We start from the raw sequence: 19861 nt of genomic DNA, 5'->3' as shown, positions 1-19861 counted from the left end.
AAAAAGCCCAGCACCAAATGGGTTTAGTGAAGAATTCTATCAGACTTTTATAGAAGACCTAATACCTAATACTTTCCAAATTATTCCACAAAATAGAAACAGAAGGAACACTACCCAACTCATTCTTCAAAGCCACAATTATGCTCATACCTAAACCATACAAATACACTAAAAAGAAAGAGAACTTTAGACCAATTTCCCCCATGAACAGTGATGCAAAATACTCAATAAAATTCTTGAAAAGTTCAGGTATTCAAGACACATACTTAAACATAGTAAAAGCAATTTACAGCAAATGAGTAGCCAACATCAAACCAAATGGAGAGAAACTTGAAGCAATACCATTAAAATCAGGAACTAGACAAAGCTGCCCATGCTCCCCCTACCTATTCAATATAGTACCTGAAGTTCTGGCCAGAGCAATTAGAAAACAACAAAAAAAAAAAAAAAAAAGAGTCAAAGAGATAGAAATTGGAAAGAAAGAAGTCAAAATACCACTATTTGCAGATGATATGATAGTACACTTAAGTAACCCCAGAAACTCCACCAGAGAACTTTTACAGCTGATGAACAACTTCAGCAAAGTGGCTGGTTATAAAATTAACTCAGCCAAATCAAATACCTTTCTCTACTAAAAAAAAATAAACAGGCTGAGAAAAAAATTAGAGAATAGATACCCTTCACAATAGTCACAAAGATTATAAAATACATTGGGGTCACCCTAACCAAGCAACTGAAGTATGACAAGAACTTCATGACTCTGAAGAATGAAGTTGAAGAAGACCTCAGAAGATAGGAAGATCTCTTATGCTCATGGATTTGAAGGATCGACATTGTAAAAGTGGCCATCTTGCCAAAAGCAATCTACGGATTCAATGTAATCCCCATCAAAATTCCAACTCAATTCTTCATAGAGTTATAAAGAGCAATTTGCAAATTCATCTGGAATAACAAAAAAAAATAAAAACCTAGAATAGCAAAATCTATTCTCGACAATAAAAACACTTCTGGGGAAAATCACCATCTCAGATCTCAAGCTATATTACATAGCAATTGTGATAAAAACTGCATGGTATTGGTACAGAGATAGGCAGATAGATCAATGGAACAAAATTTATGGCCCAAAAATGAACCCACACACTTATGGTCAATTAATATTTGACAAGGGGGCTAAAAATTTTCAATGGAAAAAGGACAGCCTCTTCAACAATTGCTGTTTGTTCAACTGGCAGTCAGCATGCTGAAGAATGCAAATTGATCCTTTTATAATCTTTTTTTTACAAAGCTCAAGTCCAAGTGGAACAAAGACCTCCACATTAAACCAGGTACACTGAAACTATCAGAAAAGAAAGTGAGGAAGAGCTTAGAACACATAGGCACAGAAGAAAATTTCCTGAACAGAACACCAATGGCTTATACTCTAAGATTAAGAATTGAAAAATGGGACCTCATTAAATTGCAAAGCTTTTATAAGGCTATGGACACTGTCAAGAAAACAAAACAGCAGCCAACAGATTGGCAAAGGATCTTTACCAATCCTACATTTGATAGAGGGCTAGTATCCAATATATACAAAGAACTCAAGAAGTTAGACACTAGTTAATCAAATAATCTTATTTTAAAATGGGGTACAAAGCTAAACAGAGAATTCTCAGCTGAGGAATATAGAATAGCTGAGGAAATCTTAAAGAAATGCTCAACATCCCTAATAATTGGGGAAATAAAAATCAAAACAACCCTGAGATTCCACCTCACACCAGTTAGAATGGGTAAAGCAAAACTTCAGGTGACAGCAGATGCTGGCTAGAATGTGGATAAAGAGGAACACTTCTCCACTGTTGATTGGGTTGTAAGCTGATACAACCACTCTAGATATCAGTCTGGTGGTTCCTCAGAAAATTGGACATAGTACTACCTGAAAACCCAGCTACTCCACTCCTGGGCATAGACTTCAAAGATGCTCCAACATATTACGAGGACACATGCTCCACCATGTTTAGAGCAGCCTTATTTATAATAGCCAGAAGCTGGAAAGAACCCAGATGTCCTTCAACAGAGGAATGGACACAGAAAGTATGGTATATTTAAACAATTGAGTACTACTCAGCTATTAGAAACAATGACTTCATGAAATTCATAGTCAAATGGATGGAACAAGAGACTACAATCCTTAGTGAGATAACTCAGTCACAAAAGAACACACATGATATACACTCACTGATAAGCGGATACTAGCTCCAGAAAACTCTGAATATCCAAGAAACAATTCAGAGAAACATTATGAAGATCAAAAAGAAGGAAGGCTAAAATAGGAATGCCTTAGTTCTTCTTAGAAAGAATACCAAAACAATCACAAGAGAAAATGCAAGGTCAAATAGAAGAACAGGGATTGAAAAAAGGATAATTCTGAACTCGCCTCACCTGGGGATCCACCATATATGCAGCTACCAAATCCAAACACTATAGCTGATGCCAAGAAGTACTTACTGGAACCAGAGAGAGATGCCTCCTCAGGGACTAAGTTAGAGTCATATAGATAAAGCTGAGCTGACTTGTAGCTAACCATCAAAATAAACACGAGGAGCCCAATGACAGTGATAAAGAAAGGACTTAAAGAGATGAAAGGGGTTGAAACATCAGGGGAAGTACAATATTATCAACCAACCAAGCCCTCCAAAACACCCACAGACTAAAACACCAACCACTGAGCAACCATTGAGAGACCCATCTCTCCAGTTGCATATGGAGCTGAAGACACCAGCGTCTGGCATCAGTGTGAGAAGAGGCTTTTGATCGAGGGAGGGTATGTTTGCCCAATGTAGGGGAATACCAAGGCAATAGGATGGAGAGGGTGATTAGGAGGGAGTACACCTTGGTGAAGGCAAATGGAGGGGAACAAGGGATGGGAATGGGGTGGGTGGAAAGCAATAACATCTCAAATGTAAATACAGAGTATCTAATAAAAAATGAGAAAAAAATATGTATCTTTCTATCCATAGACATGCTCTATTCTCAGCTTTGCAATGCACACGAGCTGTACAAACACTGACACTTTGTCTTAGTAAAAGTGCTGGGGCTAAATGACTGTTGAGGGCTGAGCAAATATCTAAATGACAACTATCAAGGTCCGGGGAACATTGCAGAAAATGGGGGTAAGGTTCTGAGAAGCAAGAGGATAGGGAGGAATGTTGGAAATGCTGTCTTCTGATATAACACAGCAGTTGCACCACACACTTACATCAGCTGCAGCTACCTATAAAAGATAAAGCCACTTGACACTCCATCATAAATGAGGAGGAGCTTGTGAGGTACATCCTCCTTTAGAAACTATATTCAAAGGACAAACATGTGGATAAAGAAATTAGGGGAAAGATACCCTTCACAATAGTCACAAAAAATATGAAATACCTTGGTGTGACTCTAACTAAGCAAGTGAAGGACCTGTATGACAAGAACTTCAAACCTCTAAAGAAGGAAATCGAGGAAGATCTCAGAAAATGAAAAGATCTCCCATGCTCATGGATTGGAAAAATCAACATTATAAAAATGGCCATCTTACCAAAAGCAATCTACAGATTCAATGGAATCCCCATCAAAATTCCAAACCAGTTCTTCACTGAGTTGGAAAGAGCAATGTGCAATTTCATTTAGAATAAAAAAAGACCTAGAATAGCGAAAAAAACATCCTCAACAACAAGAAAACATCTGCAGTAATCACTATCCCTGACTTCAAGCTATATTACAAGGCAATTGTGCTTGAAACTGCATGGTACTGGTACAGAAATAAGCACATGGATCAATGGAATAGAATAGAAGATCCAGAAATGAGCCCTCACATATATGGTCACCTGATTTTTGACAAGGAAGCTGTAAACATTCAATTGAAAAAGGACAGCCTATTCAACAAATGGTGTTGGTCCAACTGGCACTCAGCATGCAGAAGAATGAAAATAGACCCTTTCTTATCTCCTTGTACAAAGCTCAAGTGTAAGTGGATCAAAAATCTCCACATTAAACCAGATACACTGAAACTATTAGATGAGAAAGTAGGGAAAACCTTAGAACTCATAGCCACAGGAGAAAATTTCCTGAACAGAACACCAATAGCTCGAGCTCTAAGGTCAGAGATTGACAAATGGGACTTAATAAGATTGCAAAGTTTCTGTAAGGCTAAAGACACTATCAAGAAAACAAAACAGCAACCAACAAAATGGGAAAAGATCTTTACCAACCCCACATCAGATAGAGAACTCAAAAAGCGAGACACCAGAGAATCAAACAACCCTATTAAAAAATGGTGTACAGAGCTAAACAAAATGTTCTCAATGAGGAATATTAAATGGCTGAGAAACATCTAAGGAAGTGCTCTACATCCTTAGCCATCAGGGAAATGCAAATCAAAACAACACTGAGATTTCACCTCACACCAGTCAGATTGACCAAGATCCAAAACTCAGATGACAGCAGATGCTGGTGAGGATGTGGAGGAACAGGAACACTTCTCAACTGTTGGTGGGGTTATAAACTGGTACAACCACTCTGGAAATCAGTCTGGCAGTTTCACAGAAAAATGGACATAATACTTCCTGATGACCCAGTTATTCCATTTCTGGGCATTTACCCCAGAGACACTCCAACATACAACAAAAATACATGCACCACAATGTTCATTGCAGCTCTATTTATAATAGCCAGAAGCTGGAAAGAACCTAGATGTCCTTCAGTAGATGAATGGATACAAAAATTGTGGTACATTTACACAATGGAGTACTACTCAGCTATCAGAAACAATGACTTTATGAAATTCTTAAGAGAATGGATGCATCTAGAGAAGATCATCCTGAGTGAGATAACCCAGTCACAAAAGAACAGACATAATATGCAGTCACTGATAATGGGATACTAACTCCAGAAAGCTCTGAACACCCATAGACAACTCACAGACTGTGTAGTTCAAGAAAAAAAAGAATATATTTTAATTAAAATCGAACTATATGACATCCCCCTTTCCTTCCTACAGCCCCTCACAGTTTCTCTCCTTTCCTCCCAAATTAATAACCTCTTTTCCTATATTATTGTTACATATATACATATGTGTATGCATATGTACCCACAAATACTTAATTACAACCTTTAAAAAAGTATTTGTATACTTTTATACAAAAATGCCTAAAAATTTGTACATTATTCTTTGTTTTTTAAAATAATGTTTTCCAATAAGAAAAAAAAATCTGTTCTGGATGGTAGCAAAGAGCAACAGTAACTGTAGGTTAAAAGTGGGGTCTTTGGAAACTGTTTCTCAAAAATAATAAATAGATCTACCACCAAAAAAAAAAAAAGAAAAGAAAAGAAAAGAAACAGTGGGTAGGTTGCCCTGGAGCTGGAACCATTTTCTTCAGTGTTTACCCACCAGTTCTTTTCCCAGGCTACTGTAAACAGTCCCAGCAACCATGTTCATAACAGGAATCCTAGAGCTGGGCATGACTGTGGATTCCTTTAGTCCCAGCACTCACAGGCTGATCTTTGAGATAAGGTGACTCTGGTCTACAGGGCAAGTTCCAAGACAGCCAAGACTTTGTCAAGTAACCCTGTCTGGAAACAAAAACAAACAAGCAAACCAAAAGGGAAGCCGAATTAAACTCATTTCATCACAATGAAGAGACAAAGAACAGGAAGTAGGAGGAAAGTTGGAAAGAAGGAGATAAGCAGAAGTGACTTAAGAGCAAGAAGGACATGAGAGATGGTAACAGGGGTGAAATGATCACAACACACTGAATACATGAATGAGATTCTCCGAGGCTTTTAACCTGTGTTAAAACCATTGACTGAGTAGCTCAGACTATAGATTTCTATTGTCCAAAATCCTGACTATGGAAAATTCCAAGTTCAAGGTACTCATGGGTTGGGTCACAGTGAGGGCCGTTGTGCTGGATGACAAATGGCTGCCTTCCTCTGTATCCTCACACAGCAGGGAGGAAATTGTACTCCCTTCCACCTCTAGAAAAACACTAATCCTGTCACAGCTCTTTGATGACCACATCCTCATCCAAACCTTCGTCCTCCTCAGACCCCACTAACTAACAGCATCATATTGCAGTTTCACACCTGCTTTTAGGCAGGGCTGATGCAGACACTCAGGTCAAAAGCACCCCATCATCCCTGGCAGACAGAGTTCAATTGTGTATGTCACTCCCAGAGTTATCAGTGCAGCCCTGCAAGGTGTCAGGGACATCTCCAGAAGAGTGTGCCTCTGCCCATATCTGCTTTGCTCCTGTGAAGATGTGACAGTCATAGAAGGACATCGTTCCTATCCATTGTGAAAAAATCGAGCAAACATTTGTACTAATTGCAGCTTTTCCTTTCACTTTTTTATAAATTTGCATAGAAACATACCTTTTAAAATATGACTTCAAGCCCATGTTGCAAGAAGTGTTGTTTCCCCTCTCTAAAGACTTTTACCTCTCTGCTGTTCTCTGATGCTGCCATGGCATCTTGGACAGCCATACCTGGTAAGGAAGTTAGAAAATAAAACCCAATTAATGAGGGAACAGAGACTTTAGAAAAGAAAGAGTAAACATATGAAAATGCTCAGGAGGTAGGCGAGGTGGCTCAGCATCAGCAGCACTTCCTGCTCTTGCAGAGGGCCTGAGTTTGCTTTCTAGCACCCATTCTGGGCAGCCAAAACCATCTGTAAGGCAGCTCCCTGTGATCTGATGCCTTCTTCTGGCCCCTTAGGCACCCACATACATTTGAACATATTATACACTCCACACAGACACTCACATAAATAAACATGAACTTAAAATTACCTTAATGTTCAACCAAGGTAGCCTTCAGAGAAAATAAAAGCAAAGCAAACTGCATAGAAATTTCATCTCTGTCCAGTCACAATGTCAGTCAACAGAAAAACAGCAAATGTTTCCAGAGATCTAAAACAAGGGGACACTTACGAATTGCTGGTGGCAATGTAAATGAGTCTAGTCACTGTGGAAATCTGGATGGTGCTTTCTTCACAAATCTAAAATGTTCCTTTGAACTACATGCATCATTCCTGGGTAGTTTCCAGAGGACTCCAGGTGAACACATGGTAGAAATAATTGCAACTCAATGTTTTCTATAGCATTGTTGACAATAGATAAGTTATAGAACCAACCTTATTTCCCAATAGCAGCAGATAAGGTAAGGAAAATATGGCACATATACAGAACTCAAGATTTTCAGCCATAAAGAATGAAGTTATCTACAAGAAAATAGATGCAACTGAAGACAATTACCCTAAATATACCAACCTCAGGAAGACAAATGCCCTGCTTTCCTTGTACTTATTAGACTTCACAGAGTCTAATTAGACTCTCATGAAAGCATACAGGGCATAAAAGCAGAAGTAAAACTGTCTAGGCATACACAGATAATGGTTAGAGGCAAAGAGGTGAGAAAAGGAAAGGTAAAAGAGGGGGAGACCTGTGTTCAACACACACTGTACACTTGGATGAATACTTCAAATCAGTTTTAGAAAAACAAATACAAGAGAACACATGGATGGGTAGGTTTTGCCTGAGGGTTTCCAAATGTTGAAACTTCTCAGTGATTTAGATCTGAGGACCTGGATGTGAATGTGATCAGGAAAACACTTCCCAACCTCTCTCTGTGCAGGGCACTGAGAATAACTAGCAGACGTTCCAGCCTTGGCATCTGCTCTCCATGACTAAGCACAAAGTCCGTGCCCATAGAGAGAACGTCTTTACCTAACAAGAGTTTCTCTTCTCATTGGTGACATGTTAACTTCCATGTCCATTTATTACAGCCAAGCCTCTGTGGCTCTAAGCTCCCTGACAGCTAAGGACTTTGCTTGGCATTCACTGATGCTTAGCGCCTAAACCAGTGCCTAGCATTCTAATATAAAACTGTGACAGCTATTATATCGAACATTTACTGAATGAGATTTATAGGACAGGGTCTGGTGAGGTGACTCAGTGGTTTAACACACTTGTTCTGCAAGCTTGAGGACCTGGATTTTAATCCCCAGACCCTACACAAAGAAGTATGTTTCTGGTTTTGCCTGTATCCTCAGCCCTGGGAAGCAGAGATTGGCAGGTGCTAAGAGCTGGTTGTCCAGAAAATTGAGCCAATACATGAGGCTTCCAGTTATGGAAAAGAATTGTCATCGTGCACGCAGTGATGGAGAAATGGAGAAGAACATCCAGTGTGCTGCTCTGGTCTCCACATTTGCACATAGGGGCACCTAACCACAAACTCACATACATACACACACACAAGAGAGAGAGAGAGAGAGAGAGAGAGAGAGAGAGAGAGAGAGAGAGAGAGAGAGAGAGGGAGAGAGACAGAGAGATAGAGACAGAGAGACAGAGAGACTAAAATAGAGACACAGAAACAGAGAGACACAGAGAGGAAACAGAGAAGGAGAAGAAGACAGAAACAGAGACAGAAGGAACATAAATTTATTTTTAGGGCCAGTGTAAAAGCCAGTCTTCACTTTTTATTCTAACATGAGAAGGCAGCAGTTGTTAGAAGCATTTTAGAATTTTATGTGTTCTCAATCAGCACTTCACACAAACAAGGCAGGGCTGATGAGATGACTTCACAGCCTCCAGACTGGAATCTAAAGTATATTCCCAGGATCCTTATAGTAGGAGCCAACTGAAGGCCCAAATGTCCTGTATCTTCACATTTCCACACTCATGACACAGCATCTGAACACAAAGACACATGCACACACAAAAACAAAATTTAAAAGGCTCATTGTAACTAGTAAGATCTCAATGCACACTATCAAACCTTAAAAAAAAGCCAAGCACTGACAAAAATGTATTCGTATACTTTTATGCAAAGATGCTTAAAATTTGTATATTTATCTTTGTTTTTTGTTTCTTAAAATAAAGTTGTTCAATAAAAAAAAGTTAACACAGGTTTCTAGGAAATGCAAAATTATAACTTGAGAACTCACAATACCTAAGGCTAGCTGCATAAGTCCTGAACAAGATAACCCAATCAAGATTCTAACAGGGATATAGAAGGAATTCTCCTATGCTATCTCCAAAACCTGTCTCTTTCTGAGTAACTGTTGACAGTTGCTAGCCACTGGGCAAGATTGTTATTAATGTGTGACCAGTGAATGCCTTTTCATGCTCTAATGGCTGGCCCCACACCCATGAATATATGAGCTGAAATAACTAAAGTCACTGGGAATAAAAAAAAAAAAATGAAGGTTAAAGATTCCTGGTGAAGAGGATTTGAGGGTAACTATGATTGTGTTTGATTGTATGGATATCTGAAATTCTCAAAAATAAAGAAAAACTAATATTTTTAAAGGCCAGCAAGATTCACATTCAAGCATTTGGAAATCTTGTGAAGAATTCCAATTTTTGATTCAATACAGAGCCTAGTTCTCCACACTGGCATCTGCAAACACAAGGAACCTGTGCCCCAAAGCTAAGGCTGCTCACTGAGCCTCAGCTCCAGGGAGACACATCGCTCAATCATGGTTATTCAACAGACATGAGTAAGTTCAAAAGTCATAGATCAAAGATGGAAGGATCATGATGGAGACTCTGCCTAGGTCTCAAACTCATTGGTGAGTTTCATGAGCTTAAACCAACGCCACCCACTGAGAGGATATACCACGACTGTCCTCCTCTTCCTCACCTTATTCTTTGTTCTTAACCTTTTTTATTTTTTGCATTGTGTTTAATTTTTTCATTGGTTTTCTTTTGTTTGTTCTTATTTTTGTTTGGAATTGGAGTCTTAACTCTGTAATATTTAGCCCTAATAAACTAGCTATGTAGCCCAGGATGGCCTCAATCTCATGAAGAACCTGTTGCCTCAGCCTCTCAAGTGGTGGTATTAAGAGGCATGAAGCTACACACCCTTGTTTGGTTTTGAGACATACATTGACTTTTTAGGCACAGGAGGTCTTGAACTTATGATTTTCCAAAGTCCCCTCTCAGGTGGTTGTATTACAAGTGTGTAGCACACTCTGGAGTCATGCATACATTACTTTTAGTAGACAGAATTACATATACAATTCAGATTGACAGTAAATACCATGTTTTATTTGTTGGTGGCTCTTAGAAAACCCAAACTAAGTTTGATAATCCATTTTTAAACATTCTTTACCTAAAATTTAATTTAAATTGGTATTTTATTTTCCAGTTTATTACTTTTTATCCTATGTATTTGATATAGATCTTGGGGTGTAATTCTGAGTTAATTTATTTTTAAGAGCATCCAAAGTATAATAAGCATAGAAATAAAAACTTACTCTTGGCTATTTTGCTTTATCCAAGGCATCGATGAATAACTGAGAATGATCAAAATGCTCCACTGCTAGATTCATTCCTCCCCTGAGTGAGAGACTGTGGGCTTGTGCTGCAGGTGGCAGTGCTGTTCTTTGTGTTCCAAGCACTTTGTGCCTTTGTGACTCCACAATCCTCTAACTCTTGAAGGTGGGGTTGGGAAACACTGGGAATCTTCTCATGTTACCTTGACAATATGTCTTCCTCTGAGGTATCACTATTCACTACCAGTGTGGCTCCAAAAACATCATTTAGAGCCTCTCCTTTTCCCAGAATTAGATTTTGACTGCGTAACCTAGAAGCTGTGCAAATTGCAGTATGTTTGCTGGCTGTCACAACAAAGCATTCATTTCTCAAGGGAGGATGTATTTCTGACTCTCTCCAGGAACCTCAAGACTGACTACCTTAAGAACTGACCACAGTTCTAAGGAAAGGGATCTCTCCTTTGATCTCTTGCGGAGAGAATACTTGTTTTAAAGACTGGTTTGTGGTGGTTACTGTTTGTACAGAAATAGGTGAGTCCACAACAGCTAGCTATAAGAGATTGAACTGTGCTCTAATATATCTTGGGATTCAAGATGAGAAAAGACCTCTCAGGAGGTGCCAAAGTCAAGAGCATTCATTGGCCCACTCTCAGGTTCTAGACAACACAGCAGCTCAGACAGCTCTCCCCCCATCTCATCTGGCACTACTTACTCAGCACAAGAATAACTGAAGCTTTAGCTATGAGTCCCCTAGTGGTTTGGCAAATCTGGAGCTGAACCTCTGAGAACTTGCCTTTCCTGAAAATAGCACACATTAGCATCTACCAGCTCTTCTCCACTGCCACTTCACCAGGAAAAAACATTGGGGCTTGAAAATTTGTCAAGTTGAAACTCTGGGTTGTTTGTCTGTTCTCACCCTTCATCTCTCTTCTGGAGAATTCCCTGCCCACTTTGATTCCACCAAGCCCCAGGAGGCTGACTTGGCTTTCAACTGGACCAGCCCCAGTAGGTCTCAGAGCATAAATAGAATTGTTTGGGGATATAATCTTCTAAACTAGTTTAATTGCTACTAGACTGAGCTATGCTTTAATCATTTGCTCAACTTTTATTCTCCACTCTTAAGGTAGTGATGGGTAACATCACTATAATCTTTGAGATATGCAGAAGGCATAATTTAGTGACACCTTGCCAATTCCAGTCAAAAATATCTATCAAAGCTACTCTTATATTTAGGTTCTTATTTTCCTTCTGTTCATATTCTTACTCTATCTTTCTATCTCTCTCGCGCGCTTTCCTCTCTCCCTCACTCATTCTCTCACTGTCTCTCTCTCTTTCTCAATGTCTGTCTCTTTCTGTGTGTGTGTGCGTGAGAGAGAGAGAGAGAGAGAGAGAGAGAGAGATTTGTTCTGTTTTCTATATGTCCATCTGTATGTATGTATCTATGTATGTATGTATCTCTTATTTTTTCTGTAAAAAAATAATAATGCTAGTCCTGCTGGCATGTCATTTTGTGATGGTCTGCTGCTCTGAAACTCTTTGGTGACCCAAGAAAAAAAGGTTATAGACAAGAGTGCGTCTATACCTTCAGTAAAAGTAAAGAATTCAGAGAGACATAACATAGAGGCAGAGACGTCCGGCTTCATCCTGCTTCAGTCATACCATGTGTCCAAAATGCAGAGTCATTACTTTTTAGAAAAGCTGCTTTTAAGTGCCTGTCTCATTCTGGTCTAATGTCTAGGACCAGTCTCCAAGGGGTTCATAAGTGACAGTGGCCAACACATAATTTTTTCCCAGAATATTCTTTCTATATTTCCCCACTAGTTCACCCCCACCATTTAAACCCTTCTGTAAATTGAACTGAAAAATACATTGGTCATAGAAGAAAATATATATACACTTTGAGGCCTCAATATACATACACTGTGTGTGTATTCTGTACATACATATGTATATATCTATGAATATATGTTGAGATCTTGAGAAAAACCCATATCTCACCTCTCTAGGAAGAATGAACTGAGATGTCCTTGACATTACAGTGTGCTCTGAAGATCAGTTTCTTTGCTTTCCTTGCTGAGAGCAATGATTAAGACTAAAACGCACTGGGTTCATCAGATTCAAAGGACAAAGTTAGACTCACTAGTAGAATAATTAGCTCCTATCTTTCCTATAAAAGATAGGACAGACCATGGCTCTCATACAATTTTAAAATGTACACCCATCCCATTTTGTATTAACTTTATTAGTTAATAAATAACAATTAAGAAATTAAATTTTGTGCACCCCTGGCAGGAATGGACAATGGCTACGGGACAACAAAAGTAAGCACATGCCATCACATGATCGTAAAGATGCATTCAATAGGAACACTTTATACCAAATATTCATGCTTTGGGGGTGTTTTATTACTCCTGGATCTATTTCGGTTTGACCATTCTTGATTTTTAGTTATCCAGACATTTCTGACCATCTTTTCTACTTGAACTCTAACAGATGTATTAAAATTTTCATTTAATGTGGCGCAGAACAGAGCTCAGCCCATCTGCCACCCGGACCAGCAGTTCCTAAAGGTTTAAAGACTGGTGAGTAGGAGATCTAGGCAGCCAGGGAGCAGAGAGATCTCTGCGGAGTGCGCACGGAAAGCGCAACCTACGCCCTGCCTGATCCAGGGACCAGGAACACAACTTTGAAACTTCTGTTTCCACCCGTCGATTCTGGGGCGCAGAACAGGGCTCGGCCAATCTGCCACCTGGACCAGCAGTTCCTAAAGTTTTAAAGACTGGTGTGTAGAAGACCTGGGCAGCCAGGGAGCAGAGAGTTCTCTGCGGAATGCGCACAGAAAACGCGCCCCTACCCTGCCCGACCCAGGGTCCAGGAACAGAACTTTGGAACTTCTGTTCCCACCCGGCAACTCTGAGACATAGAACAGGGCTCGGCCCATCTGCCACCTGGATCAGTGGAGCTCCAGGGAAGCAGACCAGATACAAGGGAAAGGCAAGAACATATCACGAACAACAAAATGGCAAGAGGAAAGCGAAAGAGTATATCCCAAGGAAACAAAGACAACCTGGAAACACCAGACCCCAGCTCTCCCATAACAGCAAACATCGGAATGCCAAACACTCAAGAAAAAGAAGACAAAGACCTGAATTCATACCTCAAGATGCTGATAGAGATACTTAAACAAGAACAAAAGGAAAAGCAGAAAGATTCAGAAGCTTTTAAAGGGGAAACAAGAAAAACACTCAAAGAACTCAAAGAACTAGAGGAAAACAGAACCAAAGAGATGAAGGAATGGAAGAGGAAATTTAAAACGAAAATTAACACAATAAAGAAAACACTAAAAGAGATAACCCTAGAGGTAGAACACCTAAAAAAGTGTCATGCACCCACGCTTCCCGCCGGTAGGAACAGGCCTGCAACAAACAAACAGATTCTTCTGCGGACATCCTTTATTGTACAGCACTCTGAGCAGGGGACTTCTTGAGCAGGAAACTTCTCTCTGAGCCAGGGACTCCCTACCAGGGTCTACTGTATAGGTGACCTCTCACGTGCAGTCTCCCACGTGCGATCTCTCTGCCCAGTCTCTCTCCACGTGGGATCTCTCCGAAATCTCTCTTATCGGGTCCCTCTCCACATGGGATCTCTCTGCCATCTCTCCACATGGGGTCTCCTGCAATCTCACCACTATCTCTCTCTCCACGTGGGGGAGAAATGCATTGCTTATATATGCCCAGGAGACTCGTGTCGCTACCTGATTGGTGCGCCCTCCAGTAATTCAATAGTATGCCCCGAGAGCGGGCTATGACATATGTGGCGCATGTGCATTAAGTCTCTTGGCTGGGCAACAGCTCTGTTTGCTGAGTTCTCAGCAGGAAGCCGGTGCCATGTTTGGGTGCGGCACAAACGACTCCCTACAGGAGTCACAGAAGCAAGCATTTCCAACAGATTACAAGAGGTAGAAGAGAGAATCTCTGGGGCAGAAGACAACATTGTAAACATATACAAAAAAGCCAGAGAAGATGCAAAAAAAAAAAAAAAAGCTCCTAAGCCAAAATGTCCAGGAAATCCAGGACACAATGAGAAGACCGAACCCAAGGATAATAGGAATAGAAGAGGGAGAAGAGTATCAACTAAGAGGCACAGTAAATATCTTCAACAAAACTGTAGAACAAAATTTCCCTACCCTCAAGAATGAGATGACCACGAGCATAAAAGAAGCCTTCAGAACTCCAAATAGGTTGGACCAGAAAAGAAATACCTCCAGACACATAATAGTAAAAACATCAAGTGCCCAAAACAAAGAAAGAATACTAAAAGCAGTAAGGGAAAAAGGTCAGGTAACATATAAAGGCAGGCCAATCAGACTCACACCCGATTTCTCAACAGAGACTATGAAAGCTAGAAGAGCCTGGACAGACATCATGCACACCCTAAGAGAACACAAGTGCCAGCCCAAGCTGCTATACCCAGCAAAACTATCAATCACCATAGATGGAGAGATGAAGATATTTCAAGACAAATCAAAATTTACACAATATCTGAACACAAACCCAGCACTACAACGAATTATAGGTGGAAAACCCAATACAATGAGGAAAAATACAGCCTAGTAAAAACAAGAAAACTCCTAAACAAGAAAACTAAAAGAAGAAGAAGACACAGACACAACTCAACCCACAAAAGCAATAATAGCAGAAAACAGAAACAACTATTCCTAGATATCTATTAACATAAATGGACTCAACTCCCCAATAAAGACACATAGGCTATCACACTGGATACATAAACAAAATCCAGCCTTTTGCTGCATACAGGAAACTCATCTCAGAGACAAAGACAGACACTATCTCAGAGTAAAAGGGTGGGAAAAAAACTTCCAAGCAAACAGCCCCAAGAAGCAAGCTGGAGTGGCAATTCTAATATCAAATAAAGTAAAATTCCAACCAAAAGTTATCAAAAAAGATAAAGAAGGACACTTTTTACTCATTACTGGGAAAATCCTTCAGGAGGAACTCTCAATCCTTAACATATATGCTCCAAATAAAAAGGCACCCACATTCATAAAAGAAACCCTACTAAAGCTCATAAAATACATTTCACCCCACACAATAATAGTGGGAGACTTTAATACCCCACTCTCACCAATGGACAGATAATGGAAACAGAAACAGAACAAGGACACTGCAAAACTAGCAGAGACTTTGAACCAACTAGAATTAATAGATATATACAGAACATATCATCCTAAAGTAAAAGAATACACCTTCTTCTCAGCACCCCATGGCACCTTCTCGAAAAGTGACCACATAATTGGACACAGAATGAGCCTCAATCCATATAAGAAGATTGAAATACTCTCATGCATCCTCTCAGATCACCATGGTCTACGGCTGGTCTTTAACAACAACAAAGACAACAAAAAGCATATGTACACATGGAAACTAAACAATGCTCTGTTAAACGATAGCAGGGTCAAAGAAGAAATAAAAAAAGAAATTAAGGATTTTCTAGAATTCAACGCAAATGAAAACACAACATACCCAAACCTATGGGATGCAATGAAAGCAGTATTGAGAGGAAAACACATAGCCCTAAGTGCTTCCAAAAAGAAACTGGAGAGAGCTTACATCAGCAACCTGACAGCACAGCTAAAAGCCCTAGAACAAAAGGAAGCAGATATACCCAAAAAGAGTAGACGGCAAGAAATAATCAAAATTAGGGCAGAAATAGACCAAATAGAAACAAAAAGAACCATTGAAAAAAATCAACAAAACCAAGAGTTGGTTCTTTGAGAAAATCAACAAGATTGATAAACCCCTAGCCAGACTAACTAGAGGGCAAAGAGAGAGTATCCAAATTAACAAAATCAGAAAGGAAAGTGGAGACATAACAACTGAAACTGAGGAAATTCAAGAAATCATCAGATCCTACTACAAAAACTTATACTCAACGGAATTGGAAAATCTGGAGGAAATGGATGAATTCCTAGGCAAATACAAGATCCTAAAGTTAAGCCAGAACCAAGTAAACCATCTAAATAATCCTATAACACCTAAAGAAATAGAAGAAGTCATCAAAAGCCTCCCAACCAAAAAAAACCCAGGTCCAGACAGGTTCAGTGCAGAATTTTATCAGACATTTATTGCGGACATAACACCAATACTCTCCAAACTATTCCAAAAGATAGAATCAGATGGAATACTACCTAACTCATTTTTGAGGCTACAATAATCCTCATACCTAAACCACACAAAGACCCTAAAAGGAAAGAAAACTTCAGACCAATCTCACTTATGAACATTGATGCAAAAATACTCAACAAAATACTTGCAAACCGAATCCAAGAACACATCAAAACGATCATTCATCATGACCAAGTAGGCTTCATCCCTGGGATGCAGGGATGGTTTAATATAAGGAAATAGATCAATGTAATCCACCATATAAACAAACTCAAAGAACAAAATCACATGGTCATCTCACTAGATGCTGAGAAAGCATTTGACAAAATTCAACACCACTTCATGTTAAAAGTCCTGGAAAGGACAGGAATCCAAGGTCCATACTTAAACATAATAAAAGCAATATAGAGCAAACCAACAGTCAACATGAAACTTAATGTTGGGAAACTTGAAGCAATCCCACTAAAATCAGGGAATCGACAAGGCTGCCCACTCTCCCCCTACATTTTCAACATAGTACTGGAAGTCCTGGCTGGAGCAATTAGACAGCAAAAGATCAAGGGGATACAAATTGGAAAGGAAGAGATAAAAACATCACTCTTTGCCGATGATATGATAGTGCACTTAAGTGACCCCAAAAATTCCATCAGAGAACTCCTACAGCTGATAAACAAGTTCAGCAAAGTGGCTGGATACAAAATTAACTCAAACAAATCAGTAGCCTTCCTATACTCAAAGGACAAGCATGTGGAGAAAGAAATTAGAAAAAAGGTACCCTTCACAATAGTCACAAAAACTATGAAATACCTTGGTGTGACTCTAACTAAGCAAGTGAAGGACCTGTACGACAAGAACTTCAAACCTCTAAAGAAGGAAATTGAGGAGGATCTCAGAAAATAGAAAGATCTCCCATTCTCATGAATTGGAAAGATCAACATTTTATAAATGGCCATCCTACCAAAAGCAATCTATATATACAATGCAATCCCCATCAAAATTCCAACCCAGTTCTTCATGGAATTGGAAAGATCAATGTGCAATTTCATATGGAACAACAAAAGACCTAGAATAGCGAAATCCATCCTCAACAACAAGAAAACATATGCAGGAATCACTATCCCTAACCTCAAGCTATATTACAAGGCAATTGTGCTGAAAACTGCATGGTACTGGTACAGAAATAGGCATGTGGATCAATGGAATAGAATAGAAGATCTAGAAATGAGCCCTCACATATATGGTCACATGATTTTTGAAAAAGGAGCTGTAAATATTCAATGGAAAAAGAACAGCCTATTCAACAAAAGGTGCTGGTCCAACTGGCACTCAGCATGCAAATGAATGAAAATAGACCCTTTCTTATCTCCTTGTACAAAGCTCAAGTGTAAGTGGATCAAAGATCTCCACATTAAACTAAATACACTGAAAGTATTAGACGAGAAAGGAGTGAAAACTTTAGAACATATAGGCACAGGAGAAAATTTTCTGAACAAATCACCAATGGCTCAAGCTCTAAGGTCTAAGATTAACAAAGGGGACTTAATGAGATTGCAAAGTTTCTGTAAGGCTAAGGACATTGTCAAGAAAACAAAACGGCAGCCAACAGAATGGGAAAAGTTCTTTACCAACTCCACATCAGATAGAGGCCTAATATCTAAGGTATACAAAGTACTCCGAAAGCTAGACACCGGAGAATCAAATAACCCTATTAAAAAATGGGGTACAGAGCTAAACAAAAGTTCTCAGTTGAGGAATATCGAATGGCTGAGAAATATCTGAGGAAGTGCTCAACATCCTTAGCCATCAGGGAAATGCAAATCAAAACAACCCTGAGATTCCACCTCACACCAGTCAGATTGGCCAAGATCCAAAACTCAGATGACAACAGATGCTGGCGAGGTTGCAGAGAAAGAGGAACACTTCTCCACTGTTGGTGGGGTTGCAAACTAATACAACCACTCTGGAAATCAGTCTGGCGATACCTCAGAAAATTGGACATAATACTACCTGAAGATTCAGCTATTCCACTTCTGGGCATATACCCCAGAGACACCTTAGTACACAACAAAGATATATTCACCACAATGTTCATAGCAGCTCCATTTATAATAGCCAGAAGCTGGAAAGAACCCAGATGTCCTTCAGAAGATGAATTGATACAAAAATTGTGGTACATTTACACAATGGAATACTACTCAGCCACCAGAAACAATGACTTCACCAAATTCTTAAGAAAATGGCTGCATCTAGAGAATATCATTCTGAGTGAGATAACCCAGTCACAAAAGAAGAGACATAATATGCAGTCACTGATAGTGGGATTCTAACCCCAGAGGCTCGCACTGCCCCAGAAACAACTCACAGACTGTATGAAGTCCAAGAAATAAAGAAAACAAAACAAAACAAAACAAAAAAATCTTTACACAACAAGAAAACTTTGACTATTTCCATGTTACATTTTGTTTTACATGTACTTTATGCTCAGTGTAACTATTAAGTTTTCAATGCATACTATCTAACCTTTAAAAAATCAAGTACTGACTAAAAATATATTCATATAGTTTTATGTAAAAATTATTTTAAAATCGGAAAAAAACATACTGACAAAAATGTATTGTATAATTTTAAGCAAAATATTTTTAAAATCTGTACATTTATCTTTGTTTTGTAAAATAAAGTTGTTTAAGAAAATAAAATAAAACAAAAGAACAGACATAATATGCAGTCACTGATAGTGGGATGCTAACCTCAGAGGCTCACACTGCCCCAGAAACAACTCACAGACAGTGTGAAGTCCAAGAAAAAAAGAAAAAAAAAGTCATGCTCAATCCTTACACACCAAGAACACATTGACAAATTCTGGGTTACACACCCTGTATTACATAAACTTTTTGCTCATTGTAAAAAAAAAAAAAAAAAAGAAAGAAAAACAATTTTTATTGATTGATATTTTCTACAACATTCTTTTCTTTCTGTTAAACTCTCTAAAATGTTTTTCTAAAGTCTTGGACAACCAGGGGACTATTGCCTGCAAATTTTTCACTGCCTTATTTACCACGTGGAAAGAGTTTGGTTAAATTCTGTGTATTAGAAACACGGTGCTCCTCCTTTAGATGTTTTGTGTACTATTGTTTTTTCTAGGAAACCCCATTGTGGTTTTTATTGTTTCTATGTGCCCTTTTACCAATAAAAGACGGTCTATGAAGAAAAAAAAAAAAAAAAGAAAGTGCGCCCCCACCCAATTGGTTCAGGCGAGCAAGAACCCTGCCTTAGGATTTCTGTTCCCAGCCAGAGGCTCATGCATGCAGAACAGGAGCTCAGGCCATCTGTCACCAAGAACACCGGAGATTCAGGGACACTGGGCAAGTACAAAGGAAAA

This window comes from Micromys minutus, assembly GCF_963924665.1.
Source record: "Micromys minutus genome assembly, chromosome: 2".
NCBI classification, from domain to species: Eukaryota; Metazoa; Chordata; class Mammalia; order Rodentia; family Muridae; genus Micromys; species Micromys minutus.
This window is presented reverse-complemented; position numbering follows the sequence as displayed.